Here is a 13,568-nt window from a genome sequence, read left to right on the forward strand (position 1 = left end):
AGTATGGATTTTGTGTTGGGACTTCCACGCACTCTGAAGAAGTATGATTCTATTTTTGTTGTAGTGGACCGTTTCTCAAAAATGGCTCACTTTATCCCTTGTAGCAAAACTTCAGATGCGTCTAAGGTCGCTAGGTTGTACTTTAACGAGATTGTCAAGTTGTATGGTCTTCCTAAAACCATTGTTTCAGATAGGGATGTTCGCTTCACAAGTCATTTTTGGAGAACCCTATGGCATATGGTTGGCACTAAATTGAAATTCTCCACTGCTTACCACCCCCAGACAGATGGTCAAACTGAAGTTGTTAACCGCAGTCTTGGCAACTTATTAAGATGTCTGGTTCAGGAGAATCTTAGGAATTGGGATTTGATCCTCCCTACAGCTCAGATTGCATATAACAGTTCGGTGAATCGGTCTATAGGTATGAGTCCCTTTGAAGTTGTTCATGGCTACAAACCTAGGAAGCCTTTAGACCTTATTCCCATGTCTCCTCATGCTCATGTATCTGTGTCAGCTGAGGCTTTTGTTCAACATCTTCATGACTTGCATATTGAGATCAATAAACAACTTGAGGCTAGTAATGCATCATATAAACTGCAAGCTGATTTGCACAAACGACATGTTGAATTTAAAGTTGGGGATTATGTTATGATTCGAATTAGACCGGAACGGCGTCCACCTGGATCTGCTTCCAAATTGCAAGCACGTAGTGCTGGTCCTTTTAAAATTTTAAAGCGTGTTGGTCCAAATGCATACATTATTGATCTTCCATCACATTTTGGTTACCACCCTACTTTCAATGTTGAGGACTTAGTTGCTTATAAAGGCCATTTCAATCCCTCCAGTGATCCTTTTCTGCCTCCATCTGTGAACCTTGATCCTGAACCTTTTGTAACTCCTAATCCACTACCACCCATCACAGCACACAAAGATAAAATTGATACTATTCTAGATGAACAGATTGTGTTGACCAATGATGGAGAGGTTCAGCGTTTCCTTGTTCGTTGGGTCGATCGACCAGATTCTGACTGTACATGGATTCCCAGAGAGACACTACAGCAGCTTGATCCAGATTTATTAGAGCTTTATCGGAGCCAGCAGGATCTTCCTTTGCTTGGGTCACCAGCCACATGTTCTAGAGAAGTGGGTAGAGACACCAGATTCCGACCTCCACTCACACGTGTTTATGGCCGTCGGAAGAAGCGTGCTCAACCACTTAGCTTATGGTTGGGTGATTGATTGCAGCCTTAGTGTGACTCATCAACTTGGCAGAATCAAGCTTTTTCCACCCCGGGAGAGTTGATGAGGACATCTCCTTCTATTAATGTTTTAGTTATTTTATTAATGTTTTGTCTATTTTATTTAGGGTTGTATTGCCCTACTACTTAAAGACATTTTCTATTTTTGTCATTTTATTAATGTGTTAGTTATTTCATTTAGGGTTTGTGTTGCCCTACTATTTAAAGACAATTGAAGGAATTTTGTAGTTAGTTGATTTTGAATGGAAAAACTGATGCGCTAGCCGCCCCCCCCCCTTCAGTCCCGATTGTCTTCTTCTTCTCCCTCCCTCCTCTCTCGTTCTTTTCTCTTCTCTATTTTCTTAATATTCTGCTCTACCTCTTGTCTCATTTCTACCCTACATCAATAATCCATATTGTTTTCTTACAGCACTTATATCCCGTTGGTGAACCTTCCACCAGGGAGAAAAGCCTCGTTCAAGAAAGAACCAGGAAATAAATAAGTTGAAATCCTCGTTGCTGAAGAAATGTTTCATTATTCTGTACATTCACAGTCAAATCAGCTAGAACACCAAACACCAAATTTGATCGCCATACAGAAAGTGCGCTTCAAAGCAAAGGATTAGAATGTAGAATGACAGTAATAAATCTATGAGATTACATATTGGAGACAATAAAATCTATGAGATTATGTGTGAACTGCAGGTTTAACGAAGGTTGTAATCATCAAAATTTTCCTTAGAATGCAGATAATGCTCCACAATCATTATATCAAAAAAGCAATCTAAATAGTTTCCAAATTCTCTAGCCATTTCACATGCAGTTTATGAGTGCTACCCACTCGTCTAAAACTGTGTTTAAATGTTGAGATAAGTTGAGTTGAATTGTAAATAATAATATTTTGTAGGTTCCATTAGGATGGATTTAACTTTTTTAGGTTAAGATGGGTTTAATTTTTTAGATTGAAATATATGAAGTAGGTTGAGATGATCTAAACTTCTTAAAAGACAAATCTCGCAAAATATAACTGCCCACATTCTCCAACAATTCTTTTTCACAAAAAGTTACTGACCAATTCCAAAGGTTATGGACGTATTCGTAACTCCTCCAACACGATCATCTATAACCAAAGAGAGAGGTCTTGGGGGTTCGTGGGAACGCCTCCGATGCCTAAGTTAGTATAGCATAGTTATTTCCTTAGTTTTAAAAAATATTATCTCATGGTCATACATGAGCGATATAAATAGAGCTCCTGATATCTTCTATTTGGCATGATAACTTCCTGATCCTTCCTTTGAAGTTCAAGTCATTAGATATTCAAACTTCACTTACTAAGGATAACAAATTGATAACCTCTCTCTCGAGATTTCTGGGGTGGTTATCCTCTCTGTGAATTAGTAGGTCGAGGTTCAAGGTTCATGGGCCAGGCTATTGTTTGGGCCCATAACATGACCCAACAAGCCGAGAGGGGGAGAAATGATTAAAGCCCTTTCAGGTACCCCGTGAAGTCTCATCACACGCAGAGTGATGGGATTTGTAACCATAGCAATGCTTCGTTATATGATTTGTCCATCACTTTGTACTATGCTATCAGAGCGTCATTCCCCTTTCACGCCCCTTTGCATACCCCCTTTCAGTTACTTATTCTTCTCGAACACTCTTTTGCTCTACTCTCCTTGATCGATTTTTAAAATAGAGGAATCGACTCCAGACCGAACCAGTTCGATTCGGGTGGTTCTCCAGTTTATTTTTACAGCCCTAGTAAGGAACAAAGGAAACTTGAGGTTTTCTTTTTAACTCTCGTAAAATAAAAGAATCATTCTCATTCGTTATCATAACAGAATATTTAGTGACACTGACAATGACAGATCTAAAGAAAGTTGTCTAATTAGTAGAATTTTCGGAGTACGTTTTCAGATATTTGATTAAAGAGTAATGATGTGGACACAATATATTTTAAAATACATGTTTTAAAATAGAATATTTTTATAAAATGATGTTATTTTTAGAAGTCTCATTTTAAAATAAAATTATAAAAAGTATTGTGAAAAGTTACGTGTGTTTATTATTTTTCTTTGATTAATGGAATGGGTAATGTTTGATTAAAAAAAATTCATAAAAGTAAAGTTAATAAATTGATGTGCTTACTGTAGACACTATATTGCAAAACTTATTTTTATTATAGAGTATATTTAATGCATTACATCTAATAATATCAACTTGTGAGTTATGAAATTCTTTTTGTGAATATAGTACTTCTCTAAATAAATTGGTTCGCATCTTACATGCCTTATATATAAAACATTTGGAAAATATCTTATAGTTCACAATAAAATTATTATAAATATATATTTCTACAATAAAATAGATTTAAAGTATCATGTTTAATAACGTAAGCTTGTAAGTTGTGAGATTGTATTGTGAATCTAACACATACATATAGGAATAAGTTCGTACCTTACATGTCTTATATATAAAATAATTGGAAAATATGTTATAGTTCGCAATAAAATTATTATAAAAATATATTTTTAAATAGTAATAAAATGAGTTATACGGGAGAAACACAAGTTTGATTGTATAGATTTTCAAACCGATGGTATCACCAAAAGCTAGAATTAAAACGCAAATTGAGGCTATATGTTATTACATTTACAACGATTATGCGACACTAATTAATCACATGAATACCAAGTTTGTAAGGCTTTTGTCATAAAATTTGTAGTGTATCTATACTACTTCATGGAATATTTTAGCCATGAGAGGGAACTATATTTTGTGGGAAATGAATGGTAAAATAAACAAAGAATATGAGATCGAGCACTAGTAATGGCACAGACACAACCTCTAGTGTACCAGTTATTGTCCTCGCGATAAGCAATCGATCGGTAGTAGTTAAGAATTGGGTGAGATGACTTAAGAATAGTGGATTAAGAATAGAAAGTGTTCGATGAGTATTGGTGATTTTTGATAATTATATTGTTAAAATGTGAGTTTAAGTGACATGTAGAGAAGTTGATAATTTTTGGGGTTACTGTATTGAGGATTTTATATACAAGTATGTGTGGTTAATTAAATTTAAAGTGTTTACGTTTGATTTGAAGTTTTTGGAAGAGTATTAGCAATGTTGGAGTTGATTATCAGGTAATATGAGTTAACTCTCCGGACCCTCAGGGACGGGGCGTTACAGAAATAATTGAGTCACTACACAAGGAATGAAAATATTTTCAAAATGTTACAGACATCCACAAATCATGATGCAGTTATAATCAATCTTGGTTGTCAACGTTGGTGGTTCAAATGAGATGTCCGGACGAGTCATTAAAAGGTATTGCAAGGCGCCAACAACACTACTACGGTAATTGGAGGGGTCTGAGTAAGAAGCGTCCAAAAACAGAGAAAGCTTTTGGGAGGAGGACATTGGTGAAGACACAGATTTAGCTTCAAGCATGTTTGTACATCGCAGAAGGTTGTAGACATATTGGCTTTGTGGGAGGAAAAGTCCTTCAGCAACTGTATTTGCTTCAATGCCTAGAAAATAGCCTAGTCCCCCTAAGTCCTTGACAGCAAACTCATGGCTAAGATTTGTAATCAACTGTGATATAGCCAACGAACTCGACCCAGTTATTAAAATGTCGTCGACATATACCAAGAGAAACAGTGAAGTCGAACCTTTTTGCAAATGAAAAGAGAGGCGTCTGAGCTTAAATTTACAAAATCAAGAGAAAGGAGATGCTCTTGCAGCTGATGGTACCAGGCCTTGGGGCTTGTTTCAGTCCGTAAAGTGCCTTGTGCAGTCAGCATATGTGATTTGGGAAGCTTGGATGCACATAACCAAGAGGTTGATGCATATAGACCTCTTTAGATAAATCCCCATGAAGAAATGTGTTCTGGATGTCTATTTGATGGACTAGCCATTGGTTGGAGACAACATGACTTAACACGAGCCGAATGGTGGTAGGCTTAACCACTGGACTGAAGGTGTTATCGAAGTCGATTCCTTGTTGTTGCTGGTATCCTTAAGCAACCAGACATGCATTTCACCATTCAAGAGAGCCGTCGGACTTACGTTTTGATTTGAAGATCCACATGGAACCGACAACATTTAAACCTGGTTGGGCAGGAACTAATGACCATGTTTCATTTTTCATCAAGGCAGTGAGCTCTTCATCCATGGTTGCACGCCATACATTGTGCTTGAATGCTTCTGTGTAGCAAGATGGTGTCTCTAGAACTGTACCTACAGCAGGGAAAGTCTGTGGCAACGGATACCTAATGGTTTCTTCAGTGAAGTGCTTGGGTTTCACGATGTTGTTCTGAGATCATGTAGTCATTCGATGAGAGCGAAGGTCAGAGGGTGCTACAACAGTGGCAGGTTCTTCAGACGATTGGGTGGGTAACGGATTATCGATGGAGATAGGAGACGAGGATGATGTATCTGTAGGAACAATACCTAAAGTATGAGAGAGTGGCGCAGTACGTGAGGAAGAAGATGACTCTGGGAAGGGAGGATCAAACGGTGTCATTGGATTTAGTGGACTTGAGGTAGGTGACAGGTCGTTTTGTGAGGGTGACGATATGGAGGAAGTTTGGGGAATGTCGTTTCATAGGAGCAGAAGTTGAGTAAATGGGCTGGACGTGGATTGAGCTGAGCTTGAATTTGTGTTTGGGCTTGCAAATGGATAGGAGTTTTCATCAAATATTACATGTCGTGAGACAAAGATTTTGCCATTTGAAAGATCGAGGCATATGAAGCCACGATGTAAGTTGCTAAAGCCAATAAAAATACATTGTTTTGACCTAAAGTCAAGCTTATGACAATTAAAAGGACAATGATATGGAAAACATGCAGACCCAAATATTTTTAAGGATGAAAAATCAGGAGCATGTTTATGAAGTTTTTCAAAAGGTGAAATGCCAAGAGGAGTAGTGTGTAGCCGATTAATTAGATATGTGGTCATGAGGAAAACATCATTTCAATAGGAAGGGGTGAAAACCGAAGGCATCGATGATGTTTTGGTCCAAAACCAAAACCGCACGAATCCTTTAAAATGATGTAAATCTCGATCGAAACTAGCCAGTCAAGGGGGAGAAAACCATCGATATCGATCTCGGCATAACTACGGTTGGTTCATCGGCATCTTCGGTTGCGACGGAGGTGACCCTACTGCTGCGTGCGAAGCCTCAGGAGGGGTGGGGTGAGAAATGAGGAAAAATAAAGAGAAACGAGGAAGAAAAGGTGTTGGGATTTTAAACCCTAGAGGCAAAGGGCGTCGTTTGGCTTTTATATTTTTTTTCAAACACTGAGTCTTACAACGACACTATTTCAATTACTTAAGTGAAACAACGTCATTTTATATATGTATAATTTAAAAAAAAAAAAACATTCTATCAGTTCGATTGGTTCAGTGGTCCAACCCAGGACCGGGATTGAACCGCTGGACATCGATTTTTGCCAAATTCAACCGTTGGCCAACCGATTCTAAGCAGGTTTCTGTAGGTTCCAAGCTCCAGCGGCTGGTCTGGGTCGGTCCCGATCGGTTCTCCGGTTTCTTGTACAACCCTACCAATAGGCGTGGGGAACACTGCTATGAGACAAGTGGGAAAGTCTCATTTCAACAATGTGACAGTGTTTCTGTTCAATGGACCCATTTTGTTGGGATGTATGTGGACAAGTAATCCGGTGTTGGATACCAATGTTAGCAAAGTATGTGTGAAGAGATCGATACTCTCCACCCCAATCAGTTTGCACATATTTTATTTTCCAATTAAATTGGTGTTCAACAAGATTTTGAATTGAATAAAATATCTTCATGACATCCGATTTGTTGGGGATTGGAAATAGCCAAGTAAACTTACTAAAATTATCCACAAATGACACAATATTTATTTCTATTTGTTGACATAATAAGAGATGGACCCCAAACATTAGAAAAAATTAATTCAAGAGAAGAATTGGAAATTGACTGAGAATTTGAAAAAGGAAGGCGATGGTTCTTTCCTTACTGACATGCAGAGCAGACACCTGAGATTTTATTAGATGAAACAGGTAAAGAAAACTTGGAAATTAGATTGGCGGACAGTCTGATAAGACGGGTGTCCCATCTGGCAATGCCACACATTGAAAGGAGCACATTGAGACAGGTAGGACTGAGGAGAGCATGTGAGAGATAGATGAAAGAAATGTGTAGAGACCGTCCTTAGGTTTGCCACGCAGCAGTACTTTCCCCATTGCCTCGTCCTTCACCAAAAAGGAAAATAAGTGAAACTCAAGATGCACATTATTATCACTTGTAAATTAACACACAGAAATTATTATTTTTTAATTTGTGGTACATGCAGCAACTGATTTAAATAAAAAGAATGAGTCGATGTTAAGAGAGTAGCAGAACCAATATTTTTGATAGGCAAACCTGCCCTGTCACCGACATGAATTTGATCGTTGTCAGTATGAGGTTTAGATTGCAGTGTCAAGTTGCGAAAATCATTGTCGGGGTGATTTGTGGAACCGATTTCAGGGTAGTTAGCATCTGGTGGTGAAGAGGGTGATGTCAAATAAGCTGCCATATTAGGAAGGGTGCCTTGAACGGTGATAGCATTGTATGGTCGTGTGGCCATTTTTGCCACAGACTTGGCATAGAGGTCTCAAGTTAGAGGAGGAGTGTCGAGACTGACCACCTCTTCTCTCGTGATTGCCACAACCTCGTCCTCTGTAGTTGGAGTTGGAACCATAAGAAAACTGATTATGTGAGGAACACTGCCGCTGTGGATTTTTTCCACCACGAGACCGAGAGTCATTGCGAGTAGCCACGTTCACAGAGCCAACCGAGGTGTCGAGAGCAGTTTGTTGCTACTCAAGCCTTAACTCAAAGGCAAGAAGATGATTGAACATATCTTCAAAGGACATTTTGTCAATTTGAGTGGAAATGAACGTGACGATCGCATCATAAGAAGATTCAAGACTGCCAAGGATGTATGCTGTGAATTCATGGTTTTGAAGAGGTTGTCCAATTGCAGCCAAGTTGTCCAAGAAGGACTTCATTTTTTGGAAATAATCGAAAATTGACAAGTTTCCTTTCTTGGTGGAAGCCAAAAATTGTCAAGTTTGTATAGCTCAAGCAGAGGAATGAGAGGTGAACATTCTCTCAAGGGCAACCCAGACTTCTCTTAAAGTAGAGAGCCTGACCATTTGTGCCAGGATGTTTTTGGACAAGGAAGACACCAGCGAAGGAGTGAGAGGCGAGCATTTTCTCAAGGGCAACCGAGACTTCTCTTGAAGTAGAGAGCCCGATTCATTTGTGCCAGGATGTTTTTGGACAAGGAAAACACCAATGCGGAGAGGACAAACTGATCTTGATCATACCTGGAAATATATTTTGGATTGGGAATTTCGGAGGGTGCAAATTGAGAGGTGGCTGCTTCAGGGTTAGGAATAGTTAGATAAGGACTAGATATAATTCCATCAACAAAGCCAAATAGACGTTGACCACGCAAGTAGGGGACGATTTGTGTTTTCCAGAGGAGATAATTATCCTTTGTAAGCTTGACAGTCACGAGGCTATGGATGTTTACGGGGAGACGAAGTTGGAAGAAGGTGAAGTCATAGTGTCGAATCGAAAAAAAAAACAGAGGTTAAGTTTAAGCTCTTGATACCATCTAAGAACACGACAATGTTGAAAAACTCTCATGTGTTTTACAATGAGAGATATCTGTTTATATATTAGTCAATGTACCAAGTATACAATGCTCGAATCTATTTACGGTCTGTCTGAGGTCATAACGTCTATGGCATAATAGATTTACAAGAAAGTTATAAAGAAGTAAATAATTGAGGCACTACACAAAGAATGAAAATATTTTCAAAATGTTACAGACATCTGCAAATCATGATGCAGTTATAATCAATCTTGGTTGTCAACGTTGGTGGTGATTATTTCCTTAATAATTCTATACCTATGAAAATGGATAAAGTTTTTCCACTAAAATGAATTGGATGAATTTTTTCAAACTCAATTGTTTAAATAGTACTCCATATATAATATATATATATATATATATATTACTGTAAAACATATACTTCATTCATCTCAATATTAAGCTATACCCATTTTGTCAAACAACAACCCCCTGCACACTTCCTCAGGGCATTCCTCTACCCAAACTAATTCCTCTCTAATGAGCAAAGACAAACTTGCCAACTTATGGGCAACCTTATTACCTTCCATATGAACATGTATAATATGCCACCCCTCCATACAAACAAAGTAAGCTTTAATATCATCAATCAGATGTGCATACCAGGAGCACAACTCATCTCTACTGTTAACAACCTTCACCACTACTTGTGCATCCCCCTCAAATATAACATCAGTCAAGTTCAGCTCAACACACAATTCCACTGCCTTCCACAAAGCTAAGATCTCAACCACCATTGGTTTAAAAACATCATCTTTATTCATACATAGAGAAATCAGTGCTTCCCCCCTTGTGTCTTGAATGATGATGCCTACACCCGTTCTACCTCTCTTCAAATCTAAAGCAGCATCCCAATTCAGCTTTAATTTGTTATCCACTGGTGCCTTCCACCTAATTTGATCTCTCACCACCCTTTGGGGATGAACTTCTGATTTGGGCCCCCCCCCCCCCCCCCCCCCCTGTGCCTTTTGAAACTCCTCAAGACTTTTCTTTGCCCCTGTATCAAAAGACTTGGACTTGTAAAAGTTTGTTCAAAAACAAATTTATTCTTGTGCATCCATATACCTCTCATAGTAATAGCCACCCATTCTAACTCTTCTTCTAATAATCTCTTACAAAGAGAGTGTCATAGCACCATGAAATCCTTATCTGAGCAATACCATTTCTAAATGGGAGCAGGAAATTCCAACCACACATCAGAAGCAGCATTGCACCCCCACATCACATGTTCTACAGTCTCTACTTCCCTTACACAGACAGGACAAAGCTGGGAATCACAAATATTCCTTGTAAATAGGTTTTTCTTTGTTGGAAGGCATTCATTCAAGATCTTCCACAAAACATTCTTCACAATACCAGGGACATTCAACCTCCACAACCTCCTTTAGGGCTATAATCAAGCCGAGCCGAGTTGGTCTCTGGGTTGCCGAGTTCGGCTCGACTCAAAATGCTTGAGCTCAAGCTCGAGAATTTTTTTTATTCTTTGTTTGAGCTCGGCTCGATAAGCTAAACTCTCAACTCGAGCTTAAGTTCATCCCACAAACGAGTTCGAGTCGAGCTGAGCTCAAACTCGAATTGTTTATTTTTTTAATAAGATTTAATAATTAATAAATTAAATAAATAAAAAATAAAAAAAATCTAATATTGAATTTATACAACTAACAAGTAGAACCTTTATTGAAATATAAAATTTTTAAAAAATTATAAATAATTAATATCTGACTAATTGATATTTATCTAAAATAACAATATATTATATGCCTATATATATTATTAATACATACACTTAATATGATAGCATATTTCTATTTTATATATGGTTCCCACATACTAGTATATGAAATTATTAAATTTTATCAACTAATTATTATACAAATTATAAAATATACCTATGAAGTATATTCACTATATAGACATAAGTAATTAGATTACATATTATATATTTAATTATAAAAGTCCTAACTGAGTCGAGTCGAGATTTGTCAGATATGTGTCATTTACAAATCGAGCGAGTATCTGCTTTCACGAACAAGCTTCTTTTTCTTCACGAGTCGAGTTCGATTCGAGCTTAACCGAGCAGGCTATCGAACAGATCGGTTCATTTACAACCCTACTCCTCCTCACATCTTTCAAACTGTCAATATCAGAAAACTCCCCTCTCTCCTTTTAATTCCTTTCCATCTCTAGGTAATATGCATTTCTTACTGAGAAGATCCCTTTTAGTGAAACCATATCCTCCTATCAGGAAGACTAGTTAAGCTGACAGGGATACCACACACTAGCTCAGCTTCCTCTTCACAAAGAATGGCTTTGACCAGGCCCCCATTCCAACCTCGGCCCTCTTCAACAAATAATTCATTCACTCGAGAGTCTTTGTTAAGTATTTTAACAAGGGATTGAATATAAAAAGAAATAGGTTTTGGGACCCATCTATCCCTCCAAATCCTCACATTTTGACCATTTCCCACCCTCCACACCAGCCCCTCCTTCAATAAATTTAATGTCCCCCCTTAGACTTCTCCAAATTAAAGAGGGTCTATTTTAACCTTGCCTCTAGAAAATCAGAATTTTTACAGTATTTCTCAATAAGAACCCTAGCAACCAGTGATGATGGATTTGAGAAAACTCTCCAGCACTGCTTAGCTAACATAGCCTAGTTAAAACACTCCAATTTTCTGAATCCCAAGCCAACTCTATCCTTAGCCAACCCTATATTGTCCCAACTCCTCCAATGAGTTTTTTTTTTTTTTTCTTTTTTTTATCATTCTGCATGTGGCCCCACTAGAAGCAAGCCGTCATCCTAGCCAACTCCTTAAATAGTCTCACAGGTAACTTATGCTTTCAGAAGGACCTCTTTCCCAGGAAAAGATAATAAATGGTTTTTCCAGTCATTCAACTTTAGCTACTTTATCTTTAATGCCTCTAAAAGCTTTGTATTTGGATATTCCCACCATAGTTGGCAACCCCAAGTACTTCTCATAACTACTGCTACTGCAAACTCCCACTTCCTTCAACAACTGCTGTTTCACCTCCGTTTTCACATTTGAGCTAAAGAACATCGCATTTTTATTTCTATTAATACATTGGCCTGAGGTAACTTCATAAATTCCCAACAAATAATTGAGCCTTCTCCACTCATCCAAGCTAGCCTTCCCAAAGATAACACATTCACCATCAAAGAGGATGAGAAATCTTCATCCCCCCACTAGCCATTTTTACCCCTTTAATCTCACCTACACTTTCAGCTTGCTCCAATAATGAGCTAAAGCCTTCTACACACAACAAAAACAAGTAAGGGAATAATGGATCCCTTGCCTAAGTCTTCTAGAAGGAAGTAATCTCTCTCCAGGTTCACCATTCACCAAAATGGCATAAGAAATAAACTTAACACACCCCATAATGAAATCAACCCACCTCCTCTCAAAACCCATTTTCATTATCATGGCCTAAAACCCACTCCACCCTATCATAATCCTTGGACATATCAAGTTTGACAGCCATATGACCAACTTTTCTCTGCCCCTAGCCTTCATCGAGTGTAAAACCTCTTATGCCACCATAATATTGTCAGTTATGATCCTCTCAGGAATAAAGGCACTCAGACTCCCAGATATCATCTCATCCAACACTAATTTAAGCCTATTAGCCAAAGTCTTAGCAATGATCTTATACAAGACATTGCAAAGATTAATAGGCCTAAAATCAGTTACTGCTCTGGGGTCTTTTATCTTAGGGATAAGGGCTAGAAATGTGTTATTCAGGGTCTCCCCCATACTGCTCCCCTCAGCACTTTTAACAATGCTGCACTCACCTCCTCACCCACTATATTTCAATGATTATGATAGAAACATGCCCTAAATCCATCAGGACTTGGGGCCTTCAATGACCCAATCTAATTCAAGGTAGTCTCAACTTCCTCCCTAGTAAACTCTTTTAAAAGCTTACCATTCATCTCACTAGTAACTCTGGGCTGCACAACTTGTAAACAAGCCTCCAACTCTGCACTAGATGGGTTTGTAGAGTTAAAAACCTGCTTATAGTGCTTCTGAAAGGCCTCCACAATGTCAACAGGATCCACCCATTCCATCTGTTCATAATCCACCACAGACTTAATGCAGTTTTCTTCTTCCTTTGTGAGGCACAAGCATGAAAGAATTTAGTGTTCATGTCCCCCAGTTTATACCAATTGCACTTTGCCCTTTGCCTCCACTTCAAATCCTCTATCTCCAACAAAGTCCCCACCTCCTTCTGTAAATGTTTGATCCTCTCAGAGTTGTGAGGACCCTCATCAGTCTGCAACTTCTTAATCTCACTTACATCTCATTGATCTCCTTGAACCTATTCCTCTTCCAGTATCTAGCCCAATCCAAGAGAGAACCACTGCATCCTTTTAATAATTTATGTACTTTCCACAAAGGATTTGTCAGAACTTCACCCTTCCCCCCATTCATTAGCAATCAGACTCTCACACCCCTCCTCCTTCACCCAACTCGCCTCAAACTTAAACAAGAATTTTTTCCTCCTGCTTAGATGCAGATAAGCTTCCCAACACATCTGCAAGGGCCTGTGATCAGAACATCTACCAGTTAAGACATCAACCTCAACCCCTTTGAAACATGAGAACCACGTAGGATT

The sequence above is a fragment of the Juglans regia genome, chromosome 7 (genome assembly GCF_001411555.2).
Source record: "Juglans regia cultivar Chandler chromosome 7, Walnut 2.0, whole genome shotgun sequence".
In the NCBI taxonomy this organism is placed as follows: Eukaryota; Viridiplantae; Streptophyta; class Magnoliopsida; order Fagales; family Juglandaceae; genus Juglans; species Juglans regia.